This window comes from Felis catus, chromosome A2 (assembly GCF_018350175.1).
Source record: "Felis catus isolate Fca126 chromosome A2, F.catus_Fca126_mat1.0, whole genome shotgun sequence".
In the NCBI taxonomy this organism is placed as follows: Eukaryota; Metazoa; Chordata; class Mammalia; order Carnivora; family Felidae; genus Felis; species Felis catus.
The window spans coordinates 113,312,790-113,325,948 of record NC_058369.1 but is presented as its reverse complement, the minus strand read 5'-3'; the positions used below and the strand labels follow the sequence as shown (position 1 = coordinate 113,325,948).

At 39.8% G+C, this 13,159-nt stretch overlaps 1 long non-coding RNA gene across 2 annotated transcripts in view; it reads right to left on the bottom strand.

Moving 5' to 3' along the window:
• LOC123383899 overlaps positions 1-6,499 on the bottom strand; it is a 162,554-nt gene extending 156,055 nt beyond the window's left edge. For both annotated transcript variants that reach the window (XR_006594267.1, XR_006594266.1), the window contains exon 1: positions 6,340-6,499. This is a non-coding gene — a long non-coding RNA (uncharacterized LOC123383899). The remainder of the gene's footprint in view (positions 1-6,339) is intronic.
• Between the last annotated feature and the right edge of the window lie 6,660 nt (positions 6,500-13,159).

Here is a 13,159-nt window from a genome sequence, read left to right as displayed (position 1 = left end):
GACTGAGCCAGCCAGGTGCCACTATAATTTATTATTCTAAATAGAAACTTTCTCCCGGTCTTATTTGGGTATGAATCTCCAAAACACACTTTCACTCACATGTGAGGAACTGAATGCAGTTATTGATCTTTTTTAACTTCCTCAAACAAAGTTTTCTCTGCAAGTTAGTGTTTTATTAGAAAAGGGCTTGGGTGGCTCGGTTAGGCGTCTGACTCTTGATTTCAAGTCAGGTCATGATCTCACGGTTCAGTTCATGGGATCCAGCACCACGTTGGGCTCTGTGCAGACAAGTGCTGAGCCTGACTGGGATTCTCTCTCTGCCCCTCCCTCTCTCTGTCTCTTTCTCTCTCTCTCAAAATAAATAAATAAACATTAAAAATGGCAGGGTATTATAAAGATATGCTTTGGGGAGCAAGCATTGGCATTACCATAAAAAAACATTAAACTCTAGTATAAGATTTGAAAAGCGTAGTCTGGGTAGACTTTCCAGTGAATCTTAGCTGAAATAACCAGTCTTCAGCACTATCAGCTTTGTACTGACTGAAGAGTCATTTGGCTACATGTGACTTTTACACATCTGTCAACTAAATCAGAGCTCCAAATGAAAAATCTGGCACCTAGAAACATTATGGGGATTTGTGAGTCCCCCTGGAGAATTTTGGGTCCATAAACCAATGAATAGATTACTATGACACATAAATAGAGTATTTTCATCTGTGACAGATATAATCTCGCTCCAGAACTCTTTGTGTCATGTAGCAGAAAACTATACTTGCTGTTCTCAAACCAGCCTTGGAAAAAGTTCAAAGATGAGCAACAACATTGAACATGAACCAAATCTACAGGATAAAGAAATGAACCACATTTGGGAAGATCTAAATTCAATCTCTGCCAATACCACTAACTTCAATCTTTGACTTAGCCCACTAACTCTGGCCCTAATATAAAGTACCTTACATTTCAAATCATCTCAACAGTTAAGATTTTCCAACAAATCTGTGACATCGTGTAACTAGTAAGAAAACCAAGACTCACTGAGTTTGTAACTTACCTAAAGTCACAGAGATTATAAACATGCCTCTATCTATATCCAGCTATTCTTTCACTATGTCATAAATCTCTTAAATCTATACAATGAAAATATAACAACTCTTTATTAAGTTTTAGATTCTGTTTATTCATTCAGAAAATGTGTTATCTATAACTAGGATGGATCAAAACATGGGTATGTAAAAAGAGGAATTTATGTGTCTGTAGAAGGCAAAGAAAAGATTGCAAGGGAAATATTTAATGTTCTTTGAAAGCACATTGGTATCAAGCACAGCAGAAGCACCCGTGAATGTGGAAGTATAGATGAAACGAGCACCCCAAGCTCTGGGGACACTTTTGGGGGAATTTTTTTTGAGATCATGGTCTAGAGAACTCTGGTTTCACTGTGCAGAGGAGTGTTGAACATTCACATGTTGCGAATGTTGACATCCCTTTAGAAAGTCTCTGTAAGTGTGTCCTGGGCTCCTTGAAGATAGGTGAGGTCTCTGTACAAGTCTGATTATTCTGAAAGTGCAAATTATTAGCATTTAAAAGTAGAAGTGTTAGATTTGTATAGTGAGAAAAACTTCTGTACATTTTATATTCTTTCTTGTAAAATGCTTCCACAAAGAGATAACGTATGGAAAACTCATTGTTCAAGTTTTAAGTCAAGCCATTAGAAATAAAATCTTCCCACTGAGCATACTGGGATCTTAATTTTAGTCCTTTCGCCCATTTAACAATTACTGACACAGCTTAACACTGGCATACAGCTAACAGCAAAGCGTTTTTTGGAGTTACCCCCATCTCCTCCGCTGCCTCAACCCAAAGATCAAAATAGCATATTTCCTAAGTTAATCATCCCCATTGGGGACTGAATTTTCTTTTTACTTTTCATTTTTTAAAATAAATATAGAACTATAGGACTTTGCAACTATAGGAAGTTGCAAAAAGTGGTTTCCTAGCAACCACTCATCTCTTCTTCATCTCTGTAATTTTTGGTACTTTGAGGATATTATAAAACTAGATTAATTTAATATATAACCTTTTGTTTATCTCATTCAGCATAATTTTGTTTATCTCATTTTTCTCATTCAGCATAATTGTCTTAAGGTCCACTCAAGTTATACATATACTCCAGTAGCTGATTTCTTTTTGTTGCAGAGTAGTATTCCATGCTTTTAGCATCATGTCTAAAACATTTCATCTAGCCTTAATCCTGGGGATTTTCTCCTTTGTTTTCTTCTAATGTGTACACATATACCCAGTGCACTAATACTTTTATTTATTTATTTTGAGAGAGAAAGCACAAGTCAGAGAGGGACAGAGAGAATGACAATCCCAAGCAGGTTCTGCTCTGTCAGTGCAAAAGCTGAACTGATGCTTGAACCCATGAATCATGAGATCATGACCTGAGCTGAAGTCAGACGCTTTAAACAGCTGAGCCACCCAGGTGTCCCTGTACTAATACTTTTTTTTTTAAGATTTTAAAAAATGTATTCATTTTTATTTTTTAATTTCTTTTAAATGTATATTTATTTTTGAGAGAGAGACAGAGCATGAGAAGGGGAGGGACAGAGAGATAGAGGGAGACACAGAATCTGAAGCAGGCAGGCTCAGGCTCTAAGCTGTCAGCACAGAGCCCGATGCAGGGCTGGAACTCATGAACTACAAGATCATGACCTAAGCCAAAGTTGTATGCTCAACTGAGCCACCCAGGCGCCCCAAGATGGTTTTTTTTTAATTTTTAAGTAATCTCTACACTCAACGTGGGGCTCAAACTCAGAACCCTGAGATCAAGAGTCACATGCTCTACCAACTGAGCCAACCAGCACCCACCACCACCACCACAACGTACTAATATTTTATCCTAATTCATATCCCAGGTACCTAGGGTCTCAGCAGAAACAAATGACCCACTTGAACAGATAATTAGAGAAGTTTAATAAAGAGTCATTTACAAAGTTGTAGGAAGAGAAAAAACAAGGGTGAAGAACTCCAGAGGGTGGCAACATTGGGGCACCCTTACCACCCCTGACGGGGCTAGAGGGGAGAACAGATATTATGACCCAAAGGGAGTGGCCATAGCTGTGGAGTCCTCTTGGAAGGAGCTATGGCTTTCCTGGCAACCTAGCAGGGATGGAGCTAGAATACATACCTGAACTTCTCTCTCTTCCTTCCTCCCTGCTGCCCCAGACGCATGGCAGTAGTTCATAAAGGGCATGGTATCAACTCAAGTTGGATTTTAGGAAAGGCATCAGAATTCCTATGTCTGTATTCTTTTTTTTTTTTTTATGTTTATTTATTTTGAGAGAAGGAGAGAGAGAATCCCAAACAGGCTCTGCACTGTCACCACAGACTATGATCAGGGCTGGATCCCATGAACTGTGAGATCATGACCTGAGCTGAAATCAAAAGTGGGACACTTACCCAACTGAACTACCCAGGCATTCCCTACATTTAGATTCTTAAGGTGCAAGCATAAAAAATAAGCAAGAGAAAGAGAGAAATGAGAAATTCCAGTGTCAATTTGTTAGATTTTTCTGATCAGATCATTGCTGCATGTATTCAGTGCATTTAAAATAAAGTATATGTAGGGCACCCGGGTGGCTCAGTCAAATAAGCTTCTGACTCTTGATTTCGGTTCAGGTCATGATCTCATGGTTTGTGAGTTCAAGCCCCACATCAGGCTCTGTGCTGACAGTGCAGATATTTCTTGGGATTCTCTCTCTCCTTCTCTCTCTGCTGCTCCCTGATTCCTACTGTCTCTCTCAAAATAAATAAATAAATTTTAAAATAAAATAAGGGGCACCTGGGTGGCTCAGTTGGTTAAGCATCCGACTTTGGCTCAGGTCATGATCTCATGGTTCATGAGTTCGAGCCCCACATTGGGCTCTGTGCTGACAGCTCAGAGCCTGGACCTTGCTTCAGATTCTGTGTCTCCTTCTCTCTCTGCCTCTCTGCCACTGTGCTCTGTCTCTCTCTATCTATCAAAAATAAATAAATGTATAAAAATTTTAAAAAATAAAATACAGTATATGCAATACAAGAACTGTTTATTCCAAAAGCAAAGCAAGAAGTTGAAGCTGTACTGAAACTATTCATTATCTACTGTTTTTCTTCTCTCCAAAGGCAAGCAATTCTGATGAGGGTTGAGTAAAGACATTGCTTTCCCCAGCCTACAGGCACTTTCTGAACTGCCAAGCAGTAATTAACTTGAGAGGAGGTGGGCAGGACGTAGTAGAAAAGAGAGAGAGAGCCAGTGCATGGCAGATGGTTGTCATTAGGCATTTTGTCCATGTGGAACCAGATCCTCACCAAGGATCGGGCTAGATCCCATACTGCAGAGATGGAGGGAGGTTAGAAAACCAGCAGCAGCACTCCTGGAAACTGCGACCAATGAAGGAGGGCATAACTGTGACCTGGGACCACTCCTAAGTCTCAAGATAATTTGGAGACATAGCGGTCCAGATCTCAGAGCAGCCTACAAGACTCTCTCTCCTTATCAGGAGTGGGGTCTGCAGGACCTGGGGCTGGGCTGGTGACCACTGCTCCATGTGAAGGGGAATCTTGAATTCTTTACATTATACTCATTGACGTTCATATTGGTCTGTAAAATGAATGTCTTAAGCATGTAAGATCCAATATGACAGCTGAGAAAAGTAAGGATGGGACATTGACCTGGGGTTCATGGGGGTTACTCTGGATGGAGATTTTTATTCACTCATTAAACACATATTTAGCAGGTTCCTACTAAGTGCCAGTTAGAGTTTTGGGTGCTAGGGATACAATGTTAAGTAAGTAGCAAGTCCAACTTTCATGGAACTTACATCCTAGTAGGAAATGCCATCAAGGAAAAAAAGATAATAATCTGCAAAGAGTGATAAATGCCATGAAGAAAATAAAACAGTATTTTGATCATAACTGAGGGTGAGAGAGAGGAGGACAGCCATGCTAGGTGCAGAAGACTTCCCTGGAAAGGTGCATTAGTGTTGAGACTTACGCTGGGATGGCGTGAGCGATGCACAGAGAGAATATGGGAGAAATGCAAACAGCTGGTGCAAAATAGCTGCAGCAGGCATAATGCTGGCCAGTTTAAGAAACATAAGGTGGCAAGGCTGGAGCCGAGTGAGCCAGGAAATCATACAAGATGAAAGGAGACATGTAAGAGTCTGGTGCCAGATCTCACTATAGGACGTGCTCCCTGCTCCATCTCAAACCTTAGCTGCAACTTTCAGCCTAGATGCTGATTAAGTGCAATTCAGTGATGATGATGTCCTGTTGCTTCTGACAGTTACTGCAACCAAACTGATGAATTTGCAGGCAAGAGCCCATGGGAACCAACACCATCAAACCGTATTACCTTTAAGCTAATCAGTATAAAAGGACATTGCAGACCCCTAAGGATGAGCCAACACAGGTTTGCTAGATGACTGCTCAAGAAGCTTTGCCAGGCTGTTTTCCTCTGTGTCCATCCACCGAAGCCTGTCCCATTCGTTAAGTACGAGGACTCTGCCTGAAAGTCTGCCACCAGCCTAACCAAATGTATCGAGAGCCAGGACTCCATAAGAATATACTCTGAACGCTGTTAAGAAATTTTACCTTAAGACTTAATTTTGGCTGGGAACTTCTCTCATTATGATTAGAGGGTATGAGACTTCACAGCTGTGCACAGCTGATATGCTAGCATCAAATTGCCCTGTTAATCCCCTCTCGAGGTATTCATTCCTGGGAGACACGGGGACACACAGAATCACCTGATGCACTACCTCTCGACTTCCCAGGCAGGTTTTTTGTTCATTTGTTTGTTTGTTTTTGACCAGACTTCCTGGGGACTGCACAGAAGCAGAAGGAAGAAGTAGGTTCTCCTTGTCTCCCATCACTGCTTAATGTAGTCACAGGACTTTCACACCCGGTGGGCAGTTTTACAAATACATACTTCTCTAATGGGCTAAAAAACTCTAGGAGAGCTCTGGTTTTGCGAGTAACTTCCAAGTGAAAGTTGCCATTTGATCCTAACAACAAGTAAAAAGCTGAACAGACTGAACATTCAACAACTCTTCTTGGATCCATAAGAGAAAGGAAGACCCAGGGCAAAATGCTGCCCCCAAGACTGGGACAGACGACGAGTCCCACCTTCCTGGGAGCAGAGACACATAAGCAGAAATCAAGGTGGGAACCAGTGCTGGGGGAGCAAAATCGGAATTGTCATTGACAAATTGCTGGAAGCTCAGCATGGACAAGTCCGAGAATGAAAAACTTCAGGGGGACCTACTCATAAGTAAGGTCCCACACTGTTCTAAGACTTACCTCCGGAAGCTCCACCAGATTCCCACCATAAATACCGGAGAAAAATCCCTTCATGCAGAGGAACGGGGAAAGGAACAGTTCGGAAACACACCAGAGCACTCCGTTCTAAACAAGGCCTGAGCTCAGGGGGAACTAGTTAACCAGAGCCTAATCTGCGGGAGTATTATCAAAGCCTAACTGACCTGGGGGAAATACCCAGCTCCAGCCCACTCTAGCTATCCTGTTCCACCTAAGGGGAGAGAAAAAAACCTGAGAAACTCTCGTAGAGTTCACAGTCCCGAGGCATAGGCTCACTGAAAGACTGAGACTTAATAATAGGAATAGAGAATCCTTCCCTTCTCCAATACCCCACCACCACATTACTAAATACCTATTTATAACAGCTCATTTACCTGGTAAATCACGTCAGGCTATCAAGAAAAACATGATAAGTCATACCAAAAGGCAAAACAACACAGTTTTAAAGAGACAGAGCAAGCATCTGAACCAGACATGGCAATGATGCTGGCTAGATTTATCAAACAACCGTGATGAATATGCTAAAGCCTCTAATGGATAAGGAAGACAGCATGCAAGAACAAACCAGCAGTTTAAGCCTAGAGAGGGAAATCCTAACAAATAAAATATCTTGCTAAAGATAAAAACACTGTAACCGAAATGAACGCCCTTGATAGGCTTATTAGCAGACAAGACACAGCTGAGGAATGAATCTCTGAGCTTGAGGCTATAGTAATGGAATTCTCAAAAACTGAAGCAGAGAACAAAGAAAAGACTGCAAACAGAAAACAGAACAGAGTATCCAAGGGCCATGGCATGACTGGAAAACGTATAACATATGTGAAATGGGAATGCCAGAAGAAGAAAGGAACAGAAGAAACATTTGGGATAGTAACAACTGAGAATTTCCCAAATTAAAGTCAAACACCATACCACACAGATCCAGGAATGTCGGAATAAATGGCCCCCAAACCACACTTAGTCATACCATTTTCAAACCACAGAAAACCAAAGATAAAAAGTCCTGAAAGAAGCCAGAACCTTACCTATAAAGGAACAAAGATAAGCATTGCATCCGACTTCTAAAAAATCATGTAAGCAAGAAGAGAATGGAATGAAATACTTCAAGTGTTAATAGAAAAAAACCACTAACCCAGAACTCTGTCCCTTTCAATTATCCTGCAAAAATGAAGGAGCAATACTTTCTCAGACAAACAAAAATGGAAAGAATTTGTTACCAGTAGACCTGCCTTGCAAAAAATATTAAAAGAAGTTCTTTAGAGACAAGGAAAAAAATACAAGTCACAAACTGGGATCTACATAAAGAAAGAGCATCAAAGAAAGAATAAGCAAAGGTAAAATAAGAACGTATATTTTTCTTATGATTTTTTTTAAAGATTTTTTTTTTTTTTTTAGGGGCACTGACTCTTGACTTCGGCTCAGGTCGTGATCTCACAGTTTGTGAGTTGGAGCCCCGTGTCTGGCTCCGTGCTACTTGGGATTCCCTCTCTGCCCCTCCCCTTCTCATGCTTTCTCTCAAAGTAAATAAATAAAACTTAAAAAAAAAATTTTATTTTTTTATTATTTTTTTTAATTTTTTTTAACGTTTATTTATTTTTGAGACAGAGAGAGACAGAGCATGAACGGGGGAGGGTCAGAGAGAGGGAGACACAGAATCTGAAACAGGCTCCAGGCTCTGAGCTGTCAGCACAGAGCCCGACGCGGGGCTCGAACTCACGGACCGCGAAATCATGACCTGAGCCAAAGTCGGCTGCTTAACCAACTGAGCCACCCAGGCGCCCCAAGATTTTTTTTTTTAAAGAAATATCTACACCCCTCTTGGGGCTTAAACTCACAACCCCAAGATCAAAAGTCATATGTTCCAGCGACTAAGCCAGCCAGCGCCCCTATTTTTCTTAATCTTAATTGATCTAACTGATAAGTTTGTTCACAATACTAACATAATAAGTGTACTCAGTTACATATGGTTATGTATATATCCTCATGCAAAAAAATGAATCTTGACACATTCTTTATACCCCTCACAAAAATGACCCCACACTGGATCACAGACCTAAGACTACAAACTCCTATGCTATAAGCAGATGCAAAAGTATCAAACTCCCGAAAGATGACACGGGAGAAAAACCAGATGACCTCAGGTATGGTGATGACTTTTTAGGTACAACACCAAAGGCACAATCCATGAAAGAAGTAATTGATAAACTGACTTCATTAGAACAAAAACTCCTCCTTCATGGAAGACAACGTCAAGAGAATGAGAAGGCAGCTGCAGAGTGGGAGAGGGTATTTGCAAAAAGACAGTTGATGGGGGACTGTAATCCAAAATCTACATGGAACTCTTAAAACTCCACAATAAGAAAATAAAATAATCCTATTTAAAAAAAAATTTTAATGTTTATTTATTTTTGAGAGAGAGACAGCATGAGCAAAGGAGGGGCAGAGAAAGAGGGAGACACAGAATCCAAAGTAGGTCCCAGGCTCCCAGCTGTCAGCACAGAGCCCAGTGAGGGGCTTGAACCCATAAACTGTGAGATCATGACCTGAACCGAAGTCAGAGGCTTAACCAACTAACCCACACAGGTGCCCCCAAATAATCCTATTTTAAAAGTAGGTGAAAGACCTTAACAGACACCTGACCGAATAAGATACACAGATGGCAAATGAGCTTATGAAAAAATGCTCCACATCATAAGTCATCACAGAAATGCAAATTAAAACAGCAGTGAGATACTACTACACTTGTATTAAAATGGCCCAAATCCAGAAAACTGACAACACCAAATGCTGGCAAGGATATGGAACAAGAGAATGCATGTGGAACAACAGAATGAATGTTCAACAATGCATGTGGAATAGCAAACGTTGCTGGTGGGGATGCAAAATAGCAGACAGTTTGGTATACTATTAAGCCATACTCTTAATGTACAATCTAGCAGTTGTGCTTCTTGGTATTTACCCAAAGGAATTGAAAGTTATGTCCACATGGGGCACCTGGGTGGCGCAGTCGGTTAAGCGTCCGACTTCAGCCAGGTCACGATCTCGCGGCCCGTGAGTTCGAGCCCCGCGTCAGGCTCTGGGCTGATGGCTCAGAGCCTGGAGCCTGTTTCCGATTCTGTGTCTCCCTCTCTCTCTGCCCCTCTCCCGTTCATGCTCTGTCTCTCTCTGTCCCAAAAATAAATAAATGTTGAAAAAAAAATTTTTTTTTAAAAAAAGAAAGTTATGTCCACACAAAAACCTGCACACAAATATTTATGGCAGCTTTAATGATAATTGCCAAAATTTGGAAGCAATCAGGATGTCCTTCAGAAAGTGAATGAGTAAACACTGGTATATCCAGACAATGGACTAGTATTCAGTGCTTAAAAGAAATGAGTTATCAAGTCATGAAGACATGGAGGAACTTTAAATTCATATTACTAAGTGGAAGAAGTCAATCTGAGAATGCTACATACTTTATGATTCCAACTATAAGACATTCTTAAAAAGACGATACTATGGAAACAGTAAACAGTTCAGTGGCTGCCAGCCATTGAATGGGGAGGGGAGGGATGAATAGGTGGAGAACAAAGGATTTGAGGGCAGTGAAAATACTCCATATGATGTCATAATGATGGATACATGTCATTATACATTTATCCAAACCCATAGATTGTACAACACCAAAGGTGAATCATAATGTAAACCATGTACTTTGAGTGATTACAATGTGTTAATGTAGGTTCATCAGTTGTAACAGACACGACATTGGTGGGGGATGTTGACAGGGGGTGGGGGGAGTCTCTACCCGGGTTATATAGGAAATCCCTGTACCTTCCTTGTAGTTTTGCTGTTAACCTAAAATATTACTGTAAAAAATAGTCTTAATTAACAGAAAATCTAGGAAAGACAGTCATATGCAAAGACATATGTGTCTGTTGGTGATAATGATCCCAAATAAAGATTTTTTTTTTCTGTAGAGTCTTTCAGTTGTTGGCTACCAGTGGAACTGCTCTCAGCCACAGTTATTGAAAGGACTGTGTTTAACAGTTACCTCTTGGCTGCCGTTTCAGTCCCTCAAAATTATTTTGTAGGACACTAACATACCACAAGTATTTATGAATTGGCTTCCATTAAAGTGTTCTTAAACCAATTTGAAGTAAATTTCTTATGTTGTTTAAAAAAGGAATAGAGTTCTCACCTCTACAATCAGCAATTATACATAATTAGAATTTTGAGTATTTTTGACAATCTGTTATCTAGATTATAAGCACTAGAAATAGGCCCATGATTGAAAATTATGTGATTAGTACCAGGTCTATTAATATTTTTTAAAATTCAAAACTACAGGATTCTCTAGCGCTGAATATTTTTACATGTTCATGAACAAAGATCTATAATCTAATAAGGTCAAAGCACACTTCAAGATTAAAATCTTTATTTAAATGATCCATGTTGCCTGACCTTCCTTCAGAAAGTTCAAGGCTTTTTGTGGAAAAGCCCTTCTTAGAACGCCCTAAATTGAATGGCCACAGTTGAATAGCAATTTTCTACATTCCACTCAGAGTCATGTTAGCTTGCCTTTTTCAGACGTCATCAGCCTGTCTGGCTAAAACTCATGCCTCTCCTGATTGCCCCTTGCTACCCAATGAAAATGTAAAGTCAAAGGCATCTTTTCAAGAAGTTTCCTTCTTTGGAGAAGTTGGCCTGGTCCCTTCTCTCCTGACATACAGGATCATCAGTTCTCAGGAAGAAAGATGGAAGGAGGTATGAGTGGGAAAAAAAGAAATTCCCTGCCCAAGGCCCTACATTGAACAGGAAAATTTTCTCTTTTCTTAGCCATTCAGAGATCCTGACTGGCATCACCTCCCAGGACTCCAAATGCTTCCTTTCTTGTTATAATCCTCTTAAGTTCTTTTTTTTCCATTCCCCCTGCGATTCTGTCAGTGTTTCTCACTCATTCTCTGCCGGGTTTGGTGCCCCTCCTCCACCCTGCAAGCCTCACCCAGAAACCGGGAAAGAGGCCTAGGAGGCTTTCAAGTTTATGGCCCATTATAGGTGAATGCTGGGAGGTGTTCAGCAGGGCTGCGGAACTAATCAGTTATCTTAACACTAAGGACAGTAGAGCCAGGGTTTGTAGATGGCTAAATGTCACTGCTTATTTTAATTGTAAGGAAAAAAAGAAAATCAGTTTTATGAATCACAGATCAGTGCTTTGAACCAAAAAAAAAAAAAAAAAAATCCACAAAATCACCCACCAGATCAGACCAATTAAGAAAGAAAGGGGTGGGGGGAGGGACTCAAAAGAAAATTCTTTGCTTAGTGAACAAAACTAGAGTGAGGTAAATCAATGCTACTGCAGAAATTTTAAATGAAACAATGAGATGTGCTTTATGTTCAGATGAGGCTTATATGAAACCGACACTAAGGTTCCATATTCAGAGTTAATCACAAAACCATAGAACTGTGGGTTAAGCTACTGTGAAAGGTAAAATACAAAGCAACAGGACAGAGAAATTTTAATCAGGAACAAAGATTACCATAATCCCCAAATGGGCTTACTTTTGAAAGAAGAGACATTTGTAGAGGACAAACATTCTTAAAACAATAGGAACGGTGTATAAAATTAACCCAAGTAAGATCTAAACTCATGTTTTGGTGAGTCAGAATAGATACTTTCTAAAAGCAATCTGTTTTTCTATGAGGGACAAAACTAACTTTTTCTGTTCAGTGTGGTCCAGTTTTTCTAAGATTAGAATGTGAGCTTTTTGAAGGCAAGGGTTCCTTCATGCTTCATGGCTTCTAATATGCAGGGATTACCTAATTAATAAAAAGTAAATAATTCACTCATCTAATACTATCATATTCTTGGGCACTCTTAAGGAATGGTGATTGCTGTAAAGCTCCTTTCCATTTGTTTTTGGAGAAAATTCCACATAAAGAGTACAGAAATGCAAGTCATAGGTGATTATAAGAAGTCATTACTGTTTGACAACAATCATACCGTTCAACAATGGTAACAGAGCATATTACAGGAAAAAATAAATTGGTTATTTTAAAATAAAGGAGTTATTTTTTTCTTTTCCTAAGAGGCGAGATGTTTACAGGTTTCTTCTTACCTGCAGAAAAGACACACAGCCCACAGGACAAATAAGCTCCTTTTGTTGGGAGACCAGTCTATGGAATTACTGTAGGAAAATTAAGGGTTACTTCTTCAAAGGACCTTCTAAACAATTATGGGAATCTTAGATAGAAAAGCCAGTATAACAGTAAAGAAAGGTAAATGTTAATGAAGCTTTTTGTAGAAAGGTAAGAGCAAATTATAAGAAATAAAAGTAGTATATTAACAATACAGGAAATTTTACGAGTTCAGAACAAGAAGGTCAAATTGCAAAAATATGTAGATTATGATCATGAAAACAGGGTTTCACTATATTATTCATTTCTGTGACCAAGTCTGCTCTATTTATCATCACATTTTGGTCTCCTTGCAGAGTGTGCAGAACTCTGAAGGACAGAGTAGTAAAGTGAACTGCAAAGGTAAAGAACAAAGTGTCTCTATGTGGAGTTCAACTCCTTACTGAGCCAATACACATAATAACCCATAAAGAAGAGACCACTAACACTTAACATGATAATACTACTACAATAATAACAATCTATGCAAGGTTTACACTTTCCAAAGTGCTTTTACATTTACTCTAACTTCTTTGATATCCCCAAATAGAAAGTATTTGTCTTTGGCCCCTGAGGGAAACGTATCATTCATAAGATTGCTGGACTATCTGACTGTGTTTGAGGAAATTCGGCCCAAATTGGAGAA